Consider the following 20715-nt stretch of genomic DNA (forward strand, 5'->3'; position numbering starts at 1 on the left):
CTGTCTTCCACCCTGGTGCTCCCAAGGCTGCCTGCCTGCCTGCCTCCTGTCTTCCACCCCGGTGCTCCCAAGGCTGCCTGCCTGCCTCCTGTCTTCCACCCCGGTGCTCCCAAGGCTGCCTGCCTCCCTCTTGTCTTCCACCCCAGTGCTCCCAAGGCTGCCTGCCTCCCTCTTGTCTTCCACCCCGGTGCTCCCAAGGCTGCCTGCCTCCCTCCTGACTTCCACCCCGGTGCTCCCAAGGCTGCCTGCCTCCTGTCTTCCACCCCAGTGCTCCCAAGGCTGCCTGCCTGGCTCCCTGCTGTCTTCTACCCCAGTGCTCCCAAGGCTGCCTGCCTCCCTCCTATATTCCACCCCAGTGCTCCCTTCTCTCCTTCCTTCCTTCTTTTCTTCTACTTACTATGCTGTCCTGTTTGTCTTTCTTTGTGCACATGTTGGATGTTTGATTCCAACTAAGTGAAATATCTATATGATTCTAAAATTCCTTGGCATTTTTATAGCATTTAAAAATTGTAAGATCTCCTAGTGGGGTAAGCCCTGAAGTTTTAACTATTATAATTTGAGAACTGAAAATGCCCTTGAGCTAAGTAACCTTAAATGTTTGCTTGTTAAGGACTGTTTCCAGTGCTTGTATACTTTGGGATTATATCAGTTTCACTATCCTTGATTAATAATACTTGTTCACTGTTTTAATTGCTTCTTAATTTTGAGTTTGCGTCTTAAGTAAGAAGCCTCAGCTTCATGCCTTCTCAGCCACTTGGGTGGTGAAAGGGCTTTGTATGGGTTGCTGGTTATCTGTTTTTAGGCAGGTCCCTCAAAGACCAAACATAAAGCTGCTCCACTCTGTTCTCCACCTTGTATGGCTGTGCACTGCATTGAACTATCTCTTGGGTGTTTTACCAGAGTTCCCTGAAGCTGTGTGGTGGCGCTTTCATTTCCACCCCTCACTAGCAAACCCATCCTCCAGCCCTTGACCACAGGCACCTTATATGGCAGGTCAAGATAGGGTTGTCACTATTCAATTTTTCCTTAGCTGTTTTTCTTTAAGATTTATGTTTTATTAATTTAGAAACAGAATGACAGAGACAAAGGGAGGAAGCAAAATACCTTCCATCTACTGATTCATTCACCAAGTGGCCACAGTGGCTGGCGCTGGATCAGGGCAAAGCTAGGGCGTTGGAGGTCCTCTGCATCTCACATAGACGGCGGGGCCCAAGTCCTTGGGTCATCCACTACCAATCTTCCAGGCACAGTAGCAAGGAGTTAGGTTGGGACATGGGCTCTGATATGGGATCCTGCCCCCTCAAACAGCTGCAAACATCTTCTTAAACCACTGTGCCACAAACTGGCCCCCAGTTTCTAAAATGTATTTATTTGTTCTTGCTTTAACTTTTATGTGGGCCCCACACATGCGTGACTTACTTAGCACAAAGTATCAGTGTTACATATCATTTTAACCTATAAATCTCATTTAAATTATACAAGAAATGCACAAACACATTTTCATTGTGAAACTTAAATGCAGATAAGGCAAATATACTTCTAACTACACTCAGTCTGACTCACCTCCGTAGGTATAACTGGATTTATAATGCCTGAATGCCTACATGCCCTAACACCCACAAGCACACTCAGAGACAATCATTTTTAATTTAAAAGAAGTAAGAATCAGCACATATTTTACAGTAGAACTGTACCTACTGCTGAAAAAGCATGAGTCCACTCACTCTCCTGAGTCAGAATATGTAACCTAACCCAAGATCCTGAAGATACAAAGACATCTCTATGCTCTAGGAGTTTTCAATTCATAGAGAAGAACGTTCATGTTAAGTATGTCAGGCTGGGGAAATACCTGTTGGTAAACCTTGAGGGCTGTAATCTCAGCGTCATCCTGGATTTGCTGTGTCATACAGGGTCTTCATGTCAAGAATATAAGATATCAAGGTTATCAGTCCTGGCATTAAGGGGGATCAGTTGAGACATCTCAGCATAAATGTTTCTCCAATCTTGCTTTGTAATGGTATAATCCCAGTTGAGTACAATGTATTTCTTCCTTTCATGTAAACAGATGTCTTCTAATTGTAGGGTCTTAGATCACTTCTGTGTTAGTTTGATATATCAGTCCTAAGTTCTGTTTGCCATCGTCTCTGATCCCTTTTTGAAACCTCCCTTGTTCCTCCCAGATATTTGCAAGGAGCAATTGTGTGGTTGTTTGCATGAATCATTTTTTCCTTTCCCTGGGAAGTTGGTGCCAGGGTACACCAAGATTGTGACTGGAGTAGTTTTAGTAATTTGAAAGAATTATACTGGTCTCAGATTTATCTTACACAATCTGGAAAGACCAAAGTGGTTCATTTCCTAAGCAGTGTATTTCCTAAGTGTATAAATGAAAAATAACTAAACTTAGAGTTATTCTCTTGAACAAAATAGGAGCATGTGGAGTGTTAGCTGAAGCGAGGAATGAAATCCCCACCCCAGAGTAACAATGGGATTTGTTGAACTGGGCTGATTTCTATGAGACGAGTGTTCCCTAGCCAGGAAATGAGGGTTTGGGTCTCGCAGTTGAGCCTTGCACTGTGCTCCTGCCTTGATGGCTGAAGATGTTGTCGCGATTCCTAGTGACGCCGTTCACACTTGGCCTGGGATGGATGGTCCCTGTGAGCAGACTGTTAGATATGCCTCCGTTTCATGTTGCCTGATGGAACATGACTTAGGGAAGAATGCACGCACACAAAAATGAGCTAGAGAAATGCAAAAAATATTTAAATCAAATAAGTCACCATCATAACAGATTTCTGTATACTGAGAGTTAATTACCTATAGACGCCTACGTTCTTCAGCCCAATTTTTCAGTTTTGAGTTTCTCTTATGGCCTTCGATGAGAAAATAATATTAAGTAAAATAAAAATATTGTTTTTACAGTGAGTCATTTTGTTTCTCCTGCCCTGTCTACTAAACTTGATTTTCTTAATTAAAGTAAGAAAATTTCAGCATACATTGTGCTCTCAATTTTTTGTTTTTTAAAGTTTCTTTCCTTTTCCAGAAACTCTGGTCTTCCTGTTGACCTGATGTAGAGTGGAGGAGGGGAAGGAAAAAGGAGGATTTGTTTTTGAGAACTCAACTATCTACAAATGACTTCCTCTTGTTTGGTACATGCGCTTGCAGGATTTCATTTCCCAATGTCTGGTTGCAGGATCCGTGTGCTGGAGGAAGGAACCGTGTCATCCTTCACTCATCCTGTGCACAGAGCCCGACCACCACTCTCAATATTATCTCCTGTCACTTCTGGCATTTCTTATGCTTCTCCTCTTCCTGAAGTTCATAATTCATGTCACTGATTTCCGGTGCATGCAGAGTCAGGTTTTAGAAATATGAGACAATTTTAAAATTACAGATGCAAAGCCTAGCTATTTGAGCCAACATCTGCAACTAGTTTATGGGATTAACAAAATAGTTGCTCTAGATGACTGATATTTGCCAGGACCTCTCCATTTCCCATAGAAACCAGAATGCCTGTTACTTATATGCTCTCCAGTTTTCAATAGAAATACAGACTTCATCTGTTACATACTTTCATTAAGTTTTTTCATGGAGTATCTTGAGTTACAGCCAATTTTCAATTAGTCATGATTACGGAGATCAGGAACAATATGGAGAATTAAAACACACAGATAATTAAAAGACTGAGTTGAACCAAAAGTTCCACACTCTCCCTTAAAACTTACACTGAAGTTGCAAACAAGTGAAATGTTTGATGGGGATTTTGTTTGTTTTGTCTTGGTGAAAAGGAACAAGCAAAAATTGTGAAACTATTACTCCTCAGTTTACAGTCGTTCAAACTGCTTCTTCATGTTTAGAATTAAGTCCATATTCTAAATCAGTTTTCTTTTCCCTGCTTGGTTCCCATTCCTTGTTTTCCGTTTAAGACTTTTGAGTCCTGGGCTCCCATAGTTGTGAACATAGTGAATTTTCCAGTGGTTCAAGTTCTTCCCTTTCTGGCCAGATAACATCCGTTCATGAATGCCCATCTAGGTAGCCCTTCCTTGGAGCGCATTTTCTGTGCTTACCCGTGTTTCCCAGAGGTATGTGCACCTTCCCCAGGACATGTAAAATTGCTTGTTCAGCATCCCTTGTTCAGGCTTGCCTATAAGCTCTGTCAGGTCAGAGACAGACGTTCTCATTTTCACTGCTCTATTCTCTGTGCTTAACAGAGAATCTACTCAGAGCAAATGCTCAGCCAAAAAATATTGAATGAATGAAAAGAGTTACATATTCTGAAATCTGGAATCTGATATGTAGTGTGATGTATAAAATAATGGATCAAAAGCTGTGATGTTAACATCCAGAAAGAAAACCTGAGAATGTCATAAACTTGCTTATTAATTTTGAACATATAATGCTGCTTGTCATCCAGAAGAAAAAATTTATTCTTAAATTTAATTATCACTGATTAGTGATCATCTCAGGTTTGCTTAGGGTGATAATGTAAGTTTGCTGTCTAAATCTGTCATCATAAAAATTGCTAGACATAGCTCTGAAATGTGGTAAATCCAATCTTCCGTTAAGATGATTCCAGAGTGATTAGCAGAACTAACTGCCAATTATAGATTTTATTTGGATTACAACAGAGCTATTTCTGCATTTCCCATCCTTCTGCTCAGTAGCTGTCGCACAGACACTGAAATTGTAGTACACGTGCTATGTGTTCGCAGCTAGCCCTAGGTGGTGGTGTTGGCCCTGTCTTAGAACTGTTACAGTAATAACTTCCTGACCCACCTGTGATCTGAGGATGAGACGAGCAGTGGCTCAATTGGCTAATCCTCCTTCTCCAAGCACCAGGACCCCACATGGGTGCTGGTTTTTTCCCCAGCTGCTCCATTTCCCATCCAGCTCCTTTGCTTATGGCCTGGGAAAGCAGCAGATTATGGCCCAAAGCCTTAGAACCCTGCACCCATGTGGGAGACTTGTAGGAAGTCTGGCTCCTGCCTGGCTTTAGATCAGCTCAGCTCCAACCATTTTGGTTATTTGGAGAGTGAACCAGTGGATGGAAGATCTTTCTCTCTGTCTCCCCTTTTCTCTGTAAATCTGGCTTTTCAATTAAATAAAGCTTAAAAAAAAAAAACGAAGCACAGTTGCTCCTTACTTGATAATAGTATCTTCCATTTGTTGAAAAATTATTGTATGACAAATTCTATCAAATGCTTTATGTAAATCCATCTAGCTAATAATTAGAATATGTTTTTGAGGTTAGTGTTGTTAGTTTTAATTCTCAGGTGACCAAAAAAAATATGAAGCTTGGCTAGATTAAGCAGTTTTCCAAAGTTCACATCATTAATAAATGGCTAACCTGATCTTCAAACTCAGAAAGCCATATCCGTATTGGGGAAATGGGCACCAAGAAAGCATCATTGAAATAATTCAAAGCAAGATGATATAAAGTGCCACTGTGTGAGCAGTTAGGGTTCAGAGCAGAGCTATACGGCTTAATGAAGCTTCTCTACTTGTCATTAAAATGGTATAGATGGACTCCTTTTTAGAAAAAAAAAATTCTTGGGCTGATAACATTACCAGAACTTCTGTCTATCTCTGGCATATCTGATTTTTTAAGTAGTCAAGATCATAATTTGCAGATGATTTGATCAGGCAGTGTGTTAGATGCTTTGTTACTCAAATTTTCCTTTCAGTGTAGATGTTCCTATTTGGATGAATAATAATAAGAAAACAATTTGTGTTAAGCATTTCTTTAAACTAGCCCTGTTCTAAGCACTTACACTGATCATTTTCTCAATTCTTCACAACATCCTTGATAATCTAGGTAGCCACAGCTCCTTGATGTGTGGGGACTGAGACGCAGAGTCAGATAGGTTGTCCAAGGTGACTCCCCACATCTCCTGTCATGCCTGAAATCTTCCCACTTCTCTTTCTGCCCATTCCTACTGGCCCGTTGGATGTGTCCGTCGTCTGCTGGGTTACTGGTCTCCTGGTGTGTCTCTACCCAACATCTGGAGTGCTCTCTTTAAGGCAAGTCCTGTCTTCTCTGTTAAACCCTCCGATCAGATCTGAAGACTTCTAAAGCTACATAATTTAGTCCCCTTCTGCCCAATCCCACTTCTTACTGCCCCTTCATCGCTCACAGTGGGACTCCCTGCTATTCCTGCCTCAGGACTTTGGTACTTGCTGTGCCCTCTGTCTCTAGAATTCATTCCTCATTCTGTTGTCCCACACAGCAAAAGCACTAAATACTTTCTTTTTAAATTCCCTCAGATCTCTGCAGGAGCACGATTTCATCAGAGGCCTTTCCTGACTGAGTGAGAAAGCATTTCCCTTCTCCCTCACTCAGACTGTGGGCACTCATTGTCCCACCTGGGTTGCTTTGCTTCTTGCATAGTACTGATCTTCTGATATATAATTTGCTTTTTTGTTTGTTTTTTGTTTGTCCTGACCTGCATCCCACCTCTACCACTGCCGCAACATGAGCATACCTAGAAATAGATTAATAGGTACTCAACTAAGTAAGTATTCAATAACTATTCATTTGCACAATGATCTCTGTGTCACTGTCTCTAGCTCGTATCTACTGAACATATCTACTGAAGTTGGAGAAGTTTTTTTTTTTTTCCCTGCCAAGGATCCTTTGGATATTTATAACATCATTTGTGCATCTTTCAAAAATTCTTAAGTTAAAAATTAACCTGCTAGGGGTTCATGAAATTTCAAGTCCAGACCAAATGGCTTATACAGCCTACAGACTGGGTGCTCCCCACCCCTGACAGGCTCGGTCTCTTTGGCATTGAAAAGATAGCTCTTGCTGTTTAAATATATTTAATGTGTTGATTAACTGCTAGTTCCTCTAGGGTTGGGCTATTTATTCAGATAATCCCCTCTGCCTGTGTTTCTTTACCTGTGTGTCTTCCTCCCAGCTGTCCATCTGGGCAGATGTGTCTGTTCCACAGGGATCTGATCACCCTGCAGGGAACCTCTCAGAGGTCCTCGGATTTCTGTTCTCTTCCCATATTGATTTACATGCTCACTGCTCATTCCACTTCCTTGCATTGCTGTAGCTATGTTTTCCCATGCCATCCATCATCCAGAATTCTCTTCTCGTATTGCGTGTTTCTTGCTCAGGTGTGATCCTGGGGCAGGAACGTGGGAGAGGTGAGAGGGAGCTGAGCTCCCACAGACACTCTCTTGTGTGTTTAAGATCGTGTGCTTCGTGTGCAGCTCTCAACTGCACACACCACTGTTTCCTGAGTACATTCGGAATGCTGCGGGATGTGAAATGAGGGCTTCATGGTCAAATGTGGACTACCAAATGTTAAACCAGTTAAAAGGTATGTTTACCTTGGGACTTCTCAGCGTATTTTGTATAAGAGGGTGCATTGTGTACCCAAGAAAAGTAGATATGTTATTGCAGGAATTAAAATTATTTAGCCATCAAAAAAACTAAACCCTTTTTTATGGGATATCTCTGTGAACCGGCATTTCTGAATGCATGCTTTGGGAAACCCTGAAGTAACCACATCAGTCACTCGGAAGTCCTCCCTGACGTCTGAGCCCTGTCTATGTTTTTGAGCCTCAGATTGGCTGCATTTCCCTTAATACGTCCGAGGCTCTTTCTGTTTAGTCTTTGCAACTCAGGAGCCCACAAGTATCATCTTTGATCCCTCTTTGATGGCTGAAACGCATTTGGAGTGGAGTGAGAAGGAAGAAGTTGTTTATCGTAAAGAGCTCTTTAATTTGTTGCTGTACATTTGCTAGCATGAGCTAGCACGAACACCCTTAGGAGCCCTGACAGGGTTCTGACACGAGAGTAAGGAAGAAGTACTGAGGTGACAGCTGGGTAGTTTAAAAGAATGTTGGACTGAAAGATCATCTGATGGCCTGGCTAATGGCCTTGCCTTGCACATGTCAGGATCCCATATGGACACCGGTTCTTATCCTAGCAGCCCCACTTCCCATCCAGCTCCCTGCTTGTGGCCTGGGAAAGCAATGGAGGACGGCCCAAAGCCCTGGGGCCCTGCACCTGCGTGGGAGACCCAAAAGAGGCTCCGGACTCCTGGCTTTGGATTGGCTCAGCTCCAGCTATTGTGACCGCTTGGGGTGTGAACCATTAGGCAGAAGATCTTCCTCTCGGTCTCTCCTCCTCTCTATATATCTGACTTTCCAACAATAAATAAATATTTTTTAAGGAAATATCAGCTGATCAGCTGCTCTCTGGAAACTGGCTAGAATGATTGAGGAAAGTAAGTGCCTGGTTTTACACCATGAGAAGGCCTCAGTCATCCGCAGTAACTCACTGTCGGCATAAACTACTCTCAGGATCCCTAGGACACTGATCATTGCTGTGGGGAAGGGTGGACTCAGATTCCTTTTCACTGAGTTGAGATTTAAAACTGAAGTTCTGTGTTGGATCTATTCATTGATTTTTCCTCTAGAACATTTGAATTTTCAGTGATGGGTTCTGCCAATGGATTAATTGCTAACACATATTAACACCTACATGCTAACCTCACCAATGCACTTCCTCAGAGATGTTACAGCATTGTTCATGTTTCTCTATAGCTGTATCTATATATATGAATGTCCTAGGTCTCCAAGCCTCAGAATTTGTTACTTTGTTAATAATTCTTATCCTTGATAACATTGATATGGTTATTTTTCTGTAGCATTAGCATGAATGATTGAGCAGCAAGGCATGTTGTTGCTTCCCTATAGAAGCCAATGTTTCTTTTTTTTTTTTAATAATTTTTTTATTTTGTCAATCTTTACATAGTTAATTTGGGCAAAAAGGGTCAAAGGCTACAGGAAAGTGGGTAAGACTATCATTTCCATATTGTTTCCTTCATATATCTGAGGTAGAGGGGGATATTGAGGGAGAAGCCCCACCCGGTTTCCCACCCGCCCCAAGTCTCGCATGTGGGGCATGCTCCGAGATACTCGTTGAAGTGGTTTCAATAGGTCACCAGTTTTGAAATTGTAGAAGCCAATGTTTCTAAGAACTTTTCTTAAAAAAAGATTTATTTATTTTTATTAGACAGTCAGATATACAGAGAGGAAAAGAAACAGAGAGGAAGAACTTCCATCCATTGATTCCCTCCCTAAGAGGCCATGATGGCTGGAGCTGAGCCAATCCAAAGCCTGGATCTTCTTCCGGGTATCCCATGCAGGTGCAGGGTCCCAGGGCTTTGGGTCGTCCTTGGCTACTTTCCCAGGCCACAGGCAGGGAGCTGGATGGGAAGCAGGGCCATCGTGATTAGAACTGGTACCCATATGGGATCTTGGTCTGTGTAAGGCAAGGACTTTAGCCACTAGGCTACTGTGCAGGCCCTGTTTCTAGAACTTCTTTAAAGCATATTCTCTGATACATGTTTTGTTATTCATTGGCCAGCTATTGATTTTTTTTCTTTTAGTGCTTTTAGAAGTTTATTGCTTGTTTTTGCATCTAGACTATTTTGAGCCGTGTTGATTCACACAAGTTCAGAATGGCATAGCACAGTTTCAACTGTGTCTGTTCTCGTCTGGCTGTTCCCACTCTGCATGAGGCACTGTGCCAACAGGTGGGACGCTCCTTGGCCAGCCTGGACGTCTGGGCTGCGTGACCGTTGTCATGCTTATGGCCTTTTCCTACCAGTTGTAACTGGCCGTTTCCCCTTGCCCAAATATCACCAGAAACACTGACATCTTTCTCCCAGCGTCTCTCCAACTTCCTTTCCGTCCTGTACCCTGTTCCAGCATCATGACCCCAGCATCCCTTTGAATTGGGGAGGCTGTGTCATGCTAGTGATTGGATATTTTGGATTTTACCTCTCAGTGACATCCATGTAACTGATCAGTGAAATCGCTTGTTTTGTTTCAGTTTCATGCTCCCTCATGCTGACATTTGACCTTTATCCTTTTGCCTAGTTATAACTTCCTTTCCCATTGACTTGTGCAGAGTTCACTGCTTTTTTTCCTCATTCTTCTAGCCACACATATATCCCCTTTAAAGGATCTTCCTTGTCTTCTGTTTTCTCTCAAGCTCTGATTTTAAGTCACTTTTTTTCCCACAGCCCCTGATTCACTCAGATTCATCATCAACGATTCACTAATATGCATGTCTGGTCTAGGATTATTCACAGCCTGTGTCTTATTTCTTCCGGTCTCTTTTTGATGTGTTCCTCCTCTCAGTAAGTGTTTCCCCTTTGCCTAACAGTCTGTCCATTAGCCTGCGTGGTCAGCATCAACGGCTCCTTCTCTCAGCCTCCGTATTCACACTGTCTTTGAGTTAGGATTCTGTAGCAGTCCACTAATTGATCTCTCCCTTTCCTGCTGTTATTGCTTTACCAAACCAGAGCAGGATAGAAAATTTTCATGATCCAAATCTTAACATCCCTGCCCAATTTTAGATACTTCAAGAGTCTCCCATTCTTTAAGGATAAAGATAAGATTTCTTCACATAAATTATACGGCCAAGCATGCTTTATCTGCATGCAGCATCGTCTCTCACAAGGCTCACCATGGCCTTATGTGCCATGATGACAGCTCCATCCACTGCAGATTGGAACTCAAGTGCTAAAAAGTTCTTTTGACATTCTGAATCACTCCTTGGCAGCACTAGGCACAGTTGTAACTTTATAGTTATCAATAGTGAGATGTTGCTTAGTGTTTAATCAATCATTTATCTACAAGCTTCTTGATGTGGCTGTATTTGTTGTTGTTGCTATTGTTTTGGTGTACCGTTTAGTTTCCACATACAAAGTGTTCACTGATGTCCTTTTGAATGATTAAATTCGTATTTATTAACATGCTTTTTTCTTTATTAGAAAAACTTTCTGAATTATTTATAGTAAAATTTCCAGTTTCACTCAGGTCTGGCTAATTATGAGGTATTCTTTCTTTAGTGTTTGTGTATTTTTGTCCTTGGATGTGAGAAATAGATGACGGGCTTAGTTCTTACTCTGTTTTGTATCACTTGAATCTCTTCCACATGGAAGGCCCATTAACTTCAAAGGAAACTCTACACATGGAAAAGATACACAGGAAAAAAGTGAAAAAAGTAGAGCCCTGATTTTCATCACGGTTAATGGCCTGGCTCTTGTAGAGGGTTAGGTGAGTAAACTGAGAATAAACAGCTCCAGCTTAGTGAACTCCTCGGAAATAGTTGTGCCTGTGGCAGAAATAATGCATAAACAGGCAATTCAACAACATCTGGGGTACAATAAGAGGGGAAGAAATTCCTCAGGAATCGTTTTGAGAATCAGGACAGTCCAAACGCCCCTGGACACAGAGACCTTAAACATGCCTGGACGGTGTGATCACGGGTTAGTGATCTGGAAGAGAAATTCCAGGGAAGAGGCTCCATGTGATTTTACTAAACAGCATGAATGGAAGGTGACAGAGACACCACACAAGTCTGCAGCTGCTTTAGGAAGCAATCTGATGTTTTACATATAAAAGTTTACTTAGGTGATTGTAGTTTAAACTCATGCCAGTGTTATTAGCTCAAGATTAGAGATTTTCTTTCTTTCTTTCTTTTTTTTTTGTTTTTTGAGAAACCAGAACTTACCTTTTGGGCATCTCTATCTTTCAAACAAAAATCTGATTTGATATGAATATCAAATATTGGTTTCTTATTTGCAGTCAGTCTGCACTATACACTGTTAATATGTTTTTACTCGAGCAAATCGATTCCTTATTTAAAATAATCTATATTCTTTCATCATGTGGATTTTACACACAGTGCTTTTGAATACTTCTGTTTATGTTTTGTTGCTGGGTTGTTTTTCCCACCAAGTTGTTAGTAATGGTCCCCAGTTTTTCAGTGTCCTGTTCCTCCTTATACATCAAAGAGCATCTCCAGAAATGAACAGTAGTGTGATGCCAACTTGTATTTTTAATAACAATATTATTGGAAAATACATGCAGATTGAAAGAGGAAATAATCATAATCACATATTACCACGAATTTAACACATTATGATAAATATTAGTCTTTTACATCTTTGTGTTAACAAATGTAAGTTTATGAAGATGATGGAAAAACAGGATTAAAAGCATGAGTTTATTTTGGTGCAAACATGTTTTTGAAATCCAGGCATGGTTTTTCCACAGCATACATTTTCCAGGTGATATGAGAAAAATTCACGCCCCCAATTTTTTGAATCGTAATAAACCCATACTGTTAGTTTTGCTTTGCTATGAACTGTTTTGAATTCTTTGCATAATCAACATGATGTTATGCAGAATAATGCTAGTAGATGCTAATCGAAAGCCCTTTGTATGTATTAGCTCCAGATCCTTGCAAAAACTCTACTACTGGTATTACTAGCGTGTTTGAGGATAATTGAGGCAAAGCAAAGTTAAATAACTCATACAGTATCATCCAGGAAACAAGTTTGGAACTGGAAGTGAATCCCAAATGGTCTGACCCTAGGAATGTGCCCGATACTAGTACACTCTGGCCAAAAAAATTTTCCTTTTTTCTAACTTGATGACTTAAGTGTTGACTTGTATCCTGTTAGTCTGATTGTTTTCTTCCAACTGGCTGCTATTACCATATAGCAAACAGTCTTGTGTGTGTTACAGGCTGAGAGTCGGGACTCCAAAAGCAAATCTGTAGAAATGTTGTTTCATTCGAGTGCTGAGTCTGAACTCAGTATTCTCAGTGGGGTGTGTCTCTCCTACAAGGAAGCCCTTCTGCCCGCATGCATGGGCCCATCAGCTGGCCAGGAGCCTGATCTGTGTCCGCATCTGTCCAACAAGCCACGTGTCGCCTCCCTCAGGGTTATTTTATATGTAGATTAATAGAAATACGTGGAGCTCTCAGCACATCTGACACAGTAGTGTTTAGTAAATGTTAGCTATTTCCATTCTTGAATTCCTACAGGTAGAATCTAATTGCAGTTTTCACTATGCCTCTTTTAGATACTTTCAAGATTCTGATTTCCTAGAAAGTTAAAACCATGAGGACCAGTCAAATGTACACATTTCAATTAATCAATTAATTCCTAGTACTGACAGATTGGCTTTTTCAAGTCTTGAAATAAAACAAGATTTCATGAAATATTTTATTTTTATCTTGATTTTTTTAAAGATAATTTCTTTATGTATGTGCTACCTTATTTGCTGGTCTTCAACATGTATTTTTCCCTATGATAAGATTAATTCATCAGAAATGAAAATGTGTTTATTATATCAGGCTAGTGGGAAGACACAGCTGGATATCTGATCCTCAGGGCAGGGCACCTGGCACAGTGCCTGGTATAGCCACTCAGGAAATATTGGCCACCTGACTTGCCGATGGTGTTAGCTGAGCTGTTTGAATACTTCCCTGAGTTGAACTTCTCCCTGACAACTCAGGCATGAGCCTTTTCCCTCTGTGAGAGCATTTGTGTATGAGCACAGTTCCCCCCAGGAATGGGGGAGATAAAGGCCATGGTCGTACTCCCTGCCTCCCTTCCAGGCTCACCAGATTCTGCTGGGATGGGATGAATGAGGAAGCAACCCCAACATCCAGTAACTCTTGGGAGAAGAATACTGTTTACTCCATTGGGCTTAACTAGGGTTTGGCTAGCCTTGTGGAGGAGACCAGTAGGCTAGCATTCGCACTCTACCTGCTTGAAGCCATTCCTGGGAAGCTGCCTAGGGCCTCCCTGGGCCTCATTCTAGGACCCCTAGTGGACAGACCGCTCTGCTGTAGGTAGGTCAGAGCCGTACTTCTGAAAAGCCACTCCAAGGCCATTGTGTCCCCCAAACACACTGCTCTTTATTTGCTCTTTATTTTGTTTCCTCTTTCAGATTACATTCAACCATGTTGTTTCCCTAGTCCGTAAGAGATTCTGCAATGCTCATGCATGCTCATGAATATAGATCAGTAATTAAATGGCAATGAAATAGACATGTTCTCAATCTGAACGTGAACCTCTGCTGCTATGAACTCTCAAAGGAGTCTGCAAACTAGTCGATTTGTGAAACTCAAGTTGAGGTCGTCACTCAGTTTGCACTGTGTTGTCAGCCTCAGCCAAACAGGTGTAGGGAGACTTGGAATTCCTTCAGCAGGTGTGGGCTGCTAGGCTGTGGAAGTGCCCACTGTCCCTCTCAGTTTGTGTTCCTCACTTTGTAAATGATACAACACTAGCTTCACAGCAACTAAATTTAAAGAAGCAGATTATGTCCCTAGATGTCAGACAGGCCCTGTTTACGTACCCACATCCCTTTTGTAAGTGTTGCCACCAATCAGAGAGGACAGCTAGGGGAGAGAGAATAGACGAGGGGAATCTTCCAGCTCTACCAGATTGCAAAGTAGTTGTGTTATCAGGGTTTCAGCAAGCTAGATGTTATTCCACATTCACCATCAAAACTGTACACACAGTCTCAGAGGACGCTTGACATGCTGCTGCCTATTTGACAGTTTGTAGTAACAGCAACCCCAGCCATTACCACTCTCTGTGTTACCGCATTCCCTTACAGGCTGTGCTACCCTTACAGGCTATTCTAAAGCTTGTGATCTTTTCTTTTGCTTTTGTGTTTCTCTTTGGTCACTTGTAGGATGGCGGAGGGGTCCTTAAGTCTGTGAATAGGGCTTCACAGCTTGCTTCTTGCCCTGGTCCAGAGCACACAATGGCGTGCAGGGCATCTGATCTAGCCCTTGCTGCCTATGCCTCCCTGACAGCGTGGCCTGGGGACCAGAACTGTGGTCTGCCGTGTGTGTGGACCTCAGCTATATCATCCTATGAAAATAATAGATCTCACTTTACATCCCGGGAACCATCAGCCTGTATATTGGCAGGCAGGCTTTTTTTTTCTCATTTATAGTTGAATCCTTGTATGAGAGTATGTCTACTCAGAAAAATACTGACCAGTTGAACCCAAGGATAAGCAGCTGTATTCTGAGGATGCCTGAATATGCAACAGCAGTCCCCTTCGCTCTATCCCCACTGACTGGCCTCTTCCTTTGATGGAGCCATGCTGCTCTCCAGCCTTTACAGGCAGCCCTTGGTGAGTGAACTAACTTTATAGAAGCAGCTGCTCACCCATGGAAGAAGGCTTTGTATAAGTTTCTGTCATATGCAAGAGCGACCTCTCAAATGGAACGTGGTTTACAGCCTCTACGTGGGCTGCTGCAGTTGAGCAGCTGCTGCTTCACTGGAAAAAAACAACTGAAAAACACAGAAAGAGCCATTGCATCCTTTACCGTGAGCAAGGCCATGTTCAAAATGCCTTGCTCCCAGATATAGTTCAAGGCCTTGGATTACTAAAACTTTTCCACATGTACATTTTTCTCTCCATAACTTTACTTTTTGGCTCGCATATTTATTTCATGATTTAGTGTGCCTACCAGATGCTGGGGTCTGACCCTACTCCGAGCATGCAGGTCTTGCCAACTTTAACGAGGTCTTCTTTCTGATAGCGTGGAGGAAACCAGAGTGCTCCCTCTGTTAGGGTAGGCTTGCCACTGATAGAAGAGGCCCGTTGCTGAACTTGTAGTTGCTTTCAAAGTTTCTATATTTGGTGAAAGAAGTTTGGGTGATATTTATGGCAGTAAATTTTAAAAAACAGTTCGTCTCCAGCCAAACAAATAAGAACATGTCCTTTCAGCTCTCAAGGTTCTTTCTAGTCAAGTAATTACGGGCTTGCTTGTCTTTGTTTACTTGGGGACTCCAAACGGAATTTGATATTCAAGCACTAAGAATCTGTAAGTGGCAGTTTTAGTGAATATGATAGATTTTTTTGGTAAAATTTGATTAAAACTAACTTTTTCTAGAGTTTCTTTCTCTGTGAGGGGATTCTGCAACCAATCCCATTTCCCTCAGCATTCTTTTAAAATTGTGTTTCATCTTTGTCTTCTATTGACCATTCATTTTTTGTTTTCTTTTGATTAATTTTCCTTGAGTATTCTTATCCCTTGTGGTTTTTGCATTTGTCCTGAATGTTTGCCTTTTCCTATAACATTCCACTTTTTTTTTTTTAAAGCCTGGATTTCATGGTTCCTTTCTTCCTCTCCATTTCTTAGTGAAAAGCACAGCAGCCGGTGCTTTTCCTAAGTTCCTATTTTGAGCAGATTGTCTCTGGGCAAAGCAGTTTGTGGCCAGTACTTCCCCTGTAGAAAAGGATGGCTAGTGTTGGATCAGCTTCTCTCAGACTCTAGGACAGCAGCCTGATTGTTGAGTATTCAGCACAGAATGCATCCAGCTCTCTTAGATGGCCAGGAAGGCATGTGGGCCCTGTGTATTCACAACATGGTAGCTGGAATCCTCTTCTCTCTCCAAAATAAAAAGACCATTTAAATGCAAATAGCTGGAATGTCACAAGAATAAGCTTGAATCCATTTTAATTACTTTTTGGAAATGTCTTTCAGATAGTTATTTGTAGCAATTGTAATTTTATCATAACCCGAATGACTCTACCCACTGGACTAAGTGATGTTTAATAATATCTTCCAACTAAATATCAAGTGCATGATGCCAGTTAACTCAGGAAGTTTTTTTCTTTGCATCTTAAACTCTACAAGTTTGATGTAGTATCTGCCTCTCTCACACACTGCCCACTAACCACTGTAATGCTTTTGTCTTTGCTTTTTCTTCCTTTCTATTAGAGCCCCAGATCTTGCTTCTCTGCATGATATAATTCCCCTCTTGCCCCAAACCGTCCATGCTTTTTCATCCAGATGATTAGGGCAAGGCAATTCAGAACTTGGGATCAAGTCATATTTAGCTCCTCAATTTCTGTATCAAGTATGCCAAATCCTCCCACAAAATGCAACTGTGTTGATTTTACTGCTGCAAGTTTTGGGGGTTCTTCTTTTTTGAAAAAGTAATTCTAGTTTAATCTCATTCAATTTCAGACTGTCTAGATACTGTATTGTATCTCCAATCATTCTTTCTACTCTCATGTCCTCACTTTACTGCAGATAATCTAGATAATCTAGTGTCTCTGTTTTAGCAGGAGCAATGGGGAGATCCACTTACCACTGCCTTCCTCATGGAGGAGGTACCCCTGCCCTGCCCTCACTCTCCAAACCTCCCCACTCATGGAGGAGATGCCCCTGCCCTCACTCTCCCAACCTCCCCACTCGTGGAGGAGGTACCTCTGCCCTCACTCTCCCAGCCTCCCCACTCATGGAGGAGATGCCCCTGCCCTCACTCTCCCAACCTCCCCACTCATGGAGGAGGTACCCCTGCCCTCACTCTCCCAACCTCCCCACTCGTGGAGGAGGTACCCCTGCCCTCATTCTCCCAACCTCCCCACTCATGGAGGAGGTACCCCTGCCCTCACTCTCCCAGCCTCCCCACTCGTTGAGGAGATGCCCCTGCCCTCACTCTCCCAGCCTCCCCACTCATGGAGGAGGTACCCCTGCCCTCACTCTCCCGTCATTCCCAGCTCGTTCCCTGTGTTCTTTGCTGCCATAATTTTTCCTTGTATCATCTTGCTTGTATCACTAATCTTTTATTCTGTGCTAATTATTTCCTCTCCAGCTAAAAATATGCATAAATATCAAGAAACTTCCCACCAAAATGAACTGATCTTTTAATTCTTTTTTCTGTAAACTTTTGAAGCTCCCTCTTGAACTCCATTGGTGTCCATACAAAAGTTTTCAACTTCTCTTTTGAAAGCAAACACCACCATGAATAAACACTTCCTTTAACCCTGTTCTCTAGTCAGTTTTTTTTTTAACTTTATTTGTTTTTAGTGGAAATTCAGATATACTCAGAGGAAGAGAGACAGAGAGAAAGATCTTCTGTCTGCTGGTTCACTCCCCAAGTGACCACAATGGCTGGAGCTGAGCCAATCCAAAGCCAGGAGGTTCCTCCGGGTCTCCCACGCAGGTGCAGGGTCCCAAGGCTTTGGCTCGTTCTTGACTGCTTTCCTAGGCCAAAGGCAGGGAGCTGGATGGGAAGTGGGGCCTCCAGGATGTGAACCAGTGTCCATATGGGATCCTGGCATGTGCAAAGCAAGGCCTTTAACCAGAAGGCTATGGCGCCTGGCCTCCCCAGTCAGTTGTTAACTGTCCCCACTGTTACATTTTCTTCTAGACATTTATTGCCTTTGGCTTTAACAACCTTATTGCTTTTATCGCCTTGGCATTTCTTTTAGATTCTTCTATAGTCACCTCTAAAATGTTATTTTTCCCCAACTTTGTCTATTAGACACTGCTGTTTTGCTCAAGAGTTTTAACTGCCAGTGACATATGTGTTTCTCTCACAAACTTTTTAAAAGCCAAACATACTATATATAAATACTATATGTATACACACACACATATATGAGGAATGTTCACATTTCCCCTTTTACTTTTTGATGTATACAGTTAACTGACACGTGTGATATATACAATTTTAAAGCTAATATGCATGCATTAGGGGTATGAACTTAAAGTTAGTTTTCATGCTGCTATCGGAGTAAGACTAGAAAAATTGTGGGTTTCACTGGACTGGATCCATCCCATCTTTATCCCATATCTTTCCCCAGTCTCAACATCTTCATCCTCACCTCACATTTTCTGCAAAGTGGCTCCTTCATACTTTATTATTTTTTATTCTTATTTGTGGAAAACAAGTAAATCACCAGGCAGACAACTTACTTAACCTAATTCTACTCCCCTTTAGGCTTTTCTGAGATACAGTTCTGTCCTAACTTCCTGAGTCATAGCCAGCGCACCTCCTCTTGGCATGTTTCTCTTGGCATACTTTTATATTGAATTGTATCTCTGTGAATCTGCTTTTCCCTCATATTGTGATATTCTTAAGGAAATGATTGTGACTTCAGTATATTTTTTCATCTTTACATCTTTTGTTTAAGATTTTAATTATTTTATTTTTGGAAGGGCAGATTTACACAGAAGGATGGACAGAGAGGAAGATCTTCCATCTGCTGGTTCACTCCCTGAATGGCTGCAACATTGGGAGCTGAGCTGATCTGAAGCCAGGAGCCAGGAGCCTCCTCTAGGTTTCCCACACTGGTGCAGGGTCCCAAGGCTTTGGGCCGGGCTCCTCTGCTTTCTAGGACCACAGGCAGGGAGCTGGAAGGGAAGTGGAGCAGCCAGGACATGGACTGGTTCCCATAAGGGATCCCAGTGCATACAAGGCAAAGTTTTAGTCACTAAGCTATTATGCTGGGCCCATATGGTAGATTCTTGAGAAATATTCTTTGTGCAAAATTCACAGTTCTGCTTGATGGCAAAATTGTAATTTACTTATGCGATTTCTACACCTTCTGGAATACTTCTTTATTATGCAAACATATATTATAAAAATGAAATAATGACACACAAAAAGTTTCAGATTTTATAACATTTTGTGTTTTGGATTTTCAGATTAATAATGTTTAGTCAGGAAAGTGTATTTTCATATTGCAAAATGTAAAACACTGAAATATTTCTGTCCTGAGAATTTGAAGTGAGGAATCCTTAACCTGCAGTCTGCTTTGATTTGTGCTTTGATTCAGGTGATTTGTCAAGCTGTGTTTGGGTGGATAATAATCTTAGTGTGAAATAATTTAATCAGTTACTTCTCGCTGAAAATTACACAGCACCATTTGCTCTATGGAAAATGAATTTTTTTTAGGAAAATGAAATTGTGATTGTATTTGTACATTCATTGCTCTTTTACTTCAAGAGTCATGTTGGGAATATGTTACAATTTGGACTTCTGAATTTCATATGTATGCTTCAGACCCACTTGAATATTCATTTGAATTGATAGGTAACCCAGGAATCTCTGAACCTCTACTATGACTGCTAGAACATACTTTGAGAAATTTTTTTTCTTCTATGTAGAGAGAAAGAAGAAAAGGCAATTCTAAACAGTGTAGTAAAACATCTTCTGGACCTGAAGTAGATGTTTTGTGGGGCTCTGTGAAAAGAAGAGTGCTTTCCGGAGCAGTGGGCTTCCCGTGGTGGTGATAACCAGGGCCCAAGGTGACAGGGAAGAGATGCGAAGAGGGCCTAGGGAGATCAGTAATGATTGTGACTTATTTCATAATTTTCTCTAGACTTGATCTTCCTCTGCTGCTAGAAAACAATAGCAATACAAAAATGAAATTTGATTTTTAGAGTATTTTTTAATCTTGCACTGACCTAAAACACTCATTAGTCATGCAATAAATAGTGTTTATTATTTTAAGATCTGTAAGATGTTGGCTGATTTTGGTATATAGTATTTTTTGATGTTTAAAATAACATCATACAATTTCATGTGGTATTTCACTCCTGATTCTATGACAACAAAATTATGTATCGTAGAGGACATGGTAAATGTACCATATGGGAAGCAGAGTGTAACTTTGCAACTGTGAGGAAAAATTTGCAATTTATTTTAAATACCACTTATAAATAATTTCTGTCAAATCTATAATCCAAGTTTCTTTTGTGAAAAAATTTAAAAGACTATTTAAAGATCTTTATGAAGATGCTACATGTTTTCTGGTATGGCAAATAGCAAACAGAAGTGGATGGACAAATCAAGGCAATTAAAAACAAAACCTCAAACTTTTCATTTTAGTTTATTATTTCAGCTTTATCCCTCAATCAGCCTTATTCAAGGCTGTTAATAAAGAGCTAATTGGTTGGCTTGAATTTTTTTTTTCTACCATTTGCTGGGCATTCTCTGCTGAGAATTCTAATGAGCTGCAAACTAGGCAAAGAGCCGGGCCAGTAGGCTGGAAGGAGGGAAGAGCAGTGGGCAGAGAGACCACTGTTCATCCAATCACATAAACATGTTTTAATTGTGGCTCCATTGCCAT

The 20715-nt window shown here is 41.4% G+C and overlaps 1 protein-coding gene across 6 annotated transcripts in view; it reads left to right on the forward strand.

The window, feature by feature from the left end:
* The window catches only part of DNM3 (dynamin 3), a 501537-nt gene that overhangs the window by 228829 nt on the left and 251993 nt on the right, over positions 1–20715 (forward strand). The window lies entirely within an intron of this gene.

Source organism: Ochotona curzoniae, unplaced genomic scaffold (assembly GCF_017591425.1).
Source record: "Ochotona curzoniae isolate NIBS_2020 unplaced genomic scaffold, NIBS_Ocur_1.0 contig_4105, whole genome shotgun sequence".
NCBI classification, from domain to species: domain Eukaryota; kingdom Metazoa; phylum Chordata; class Mammalia; order Lagomorpha; family Ochotonidae; genus Ochotona; species Ochotona curzoniae.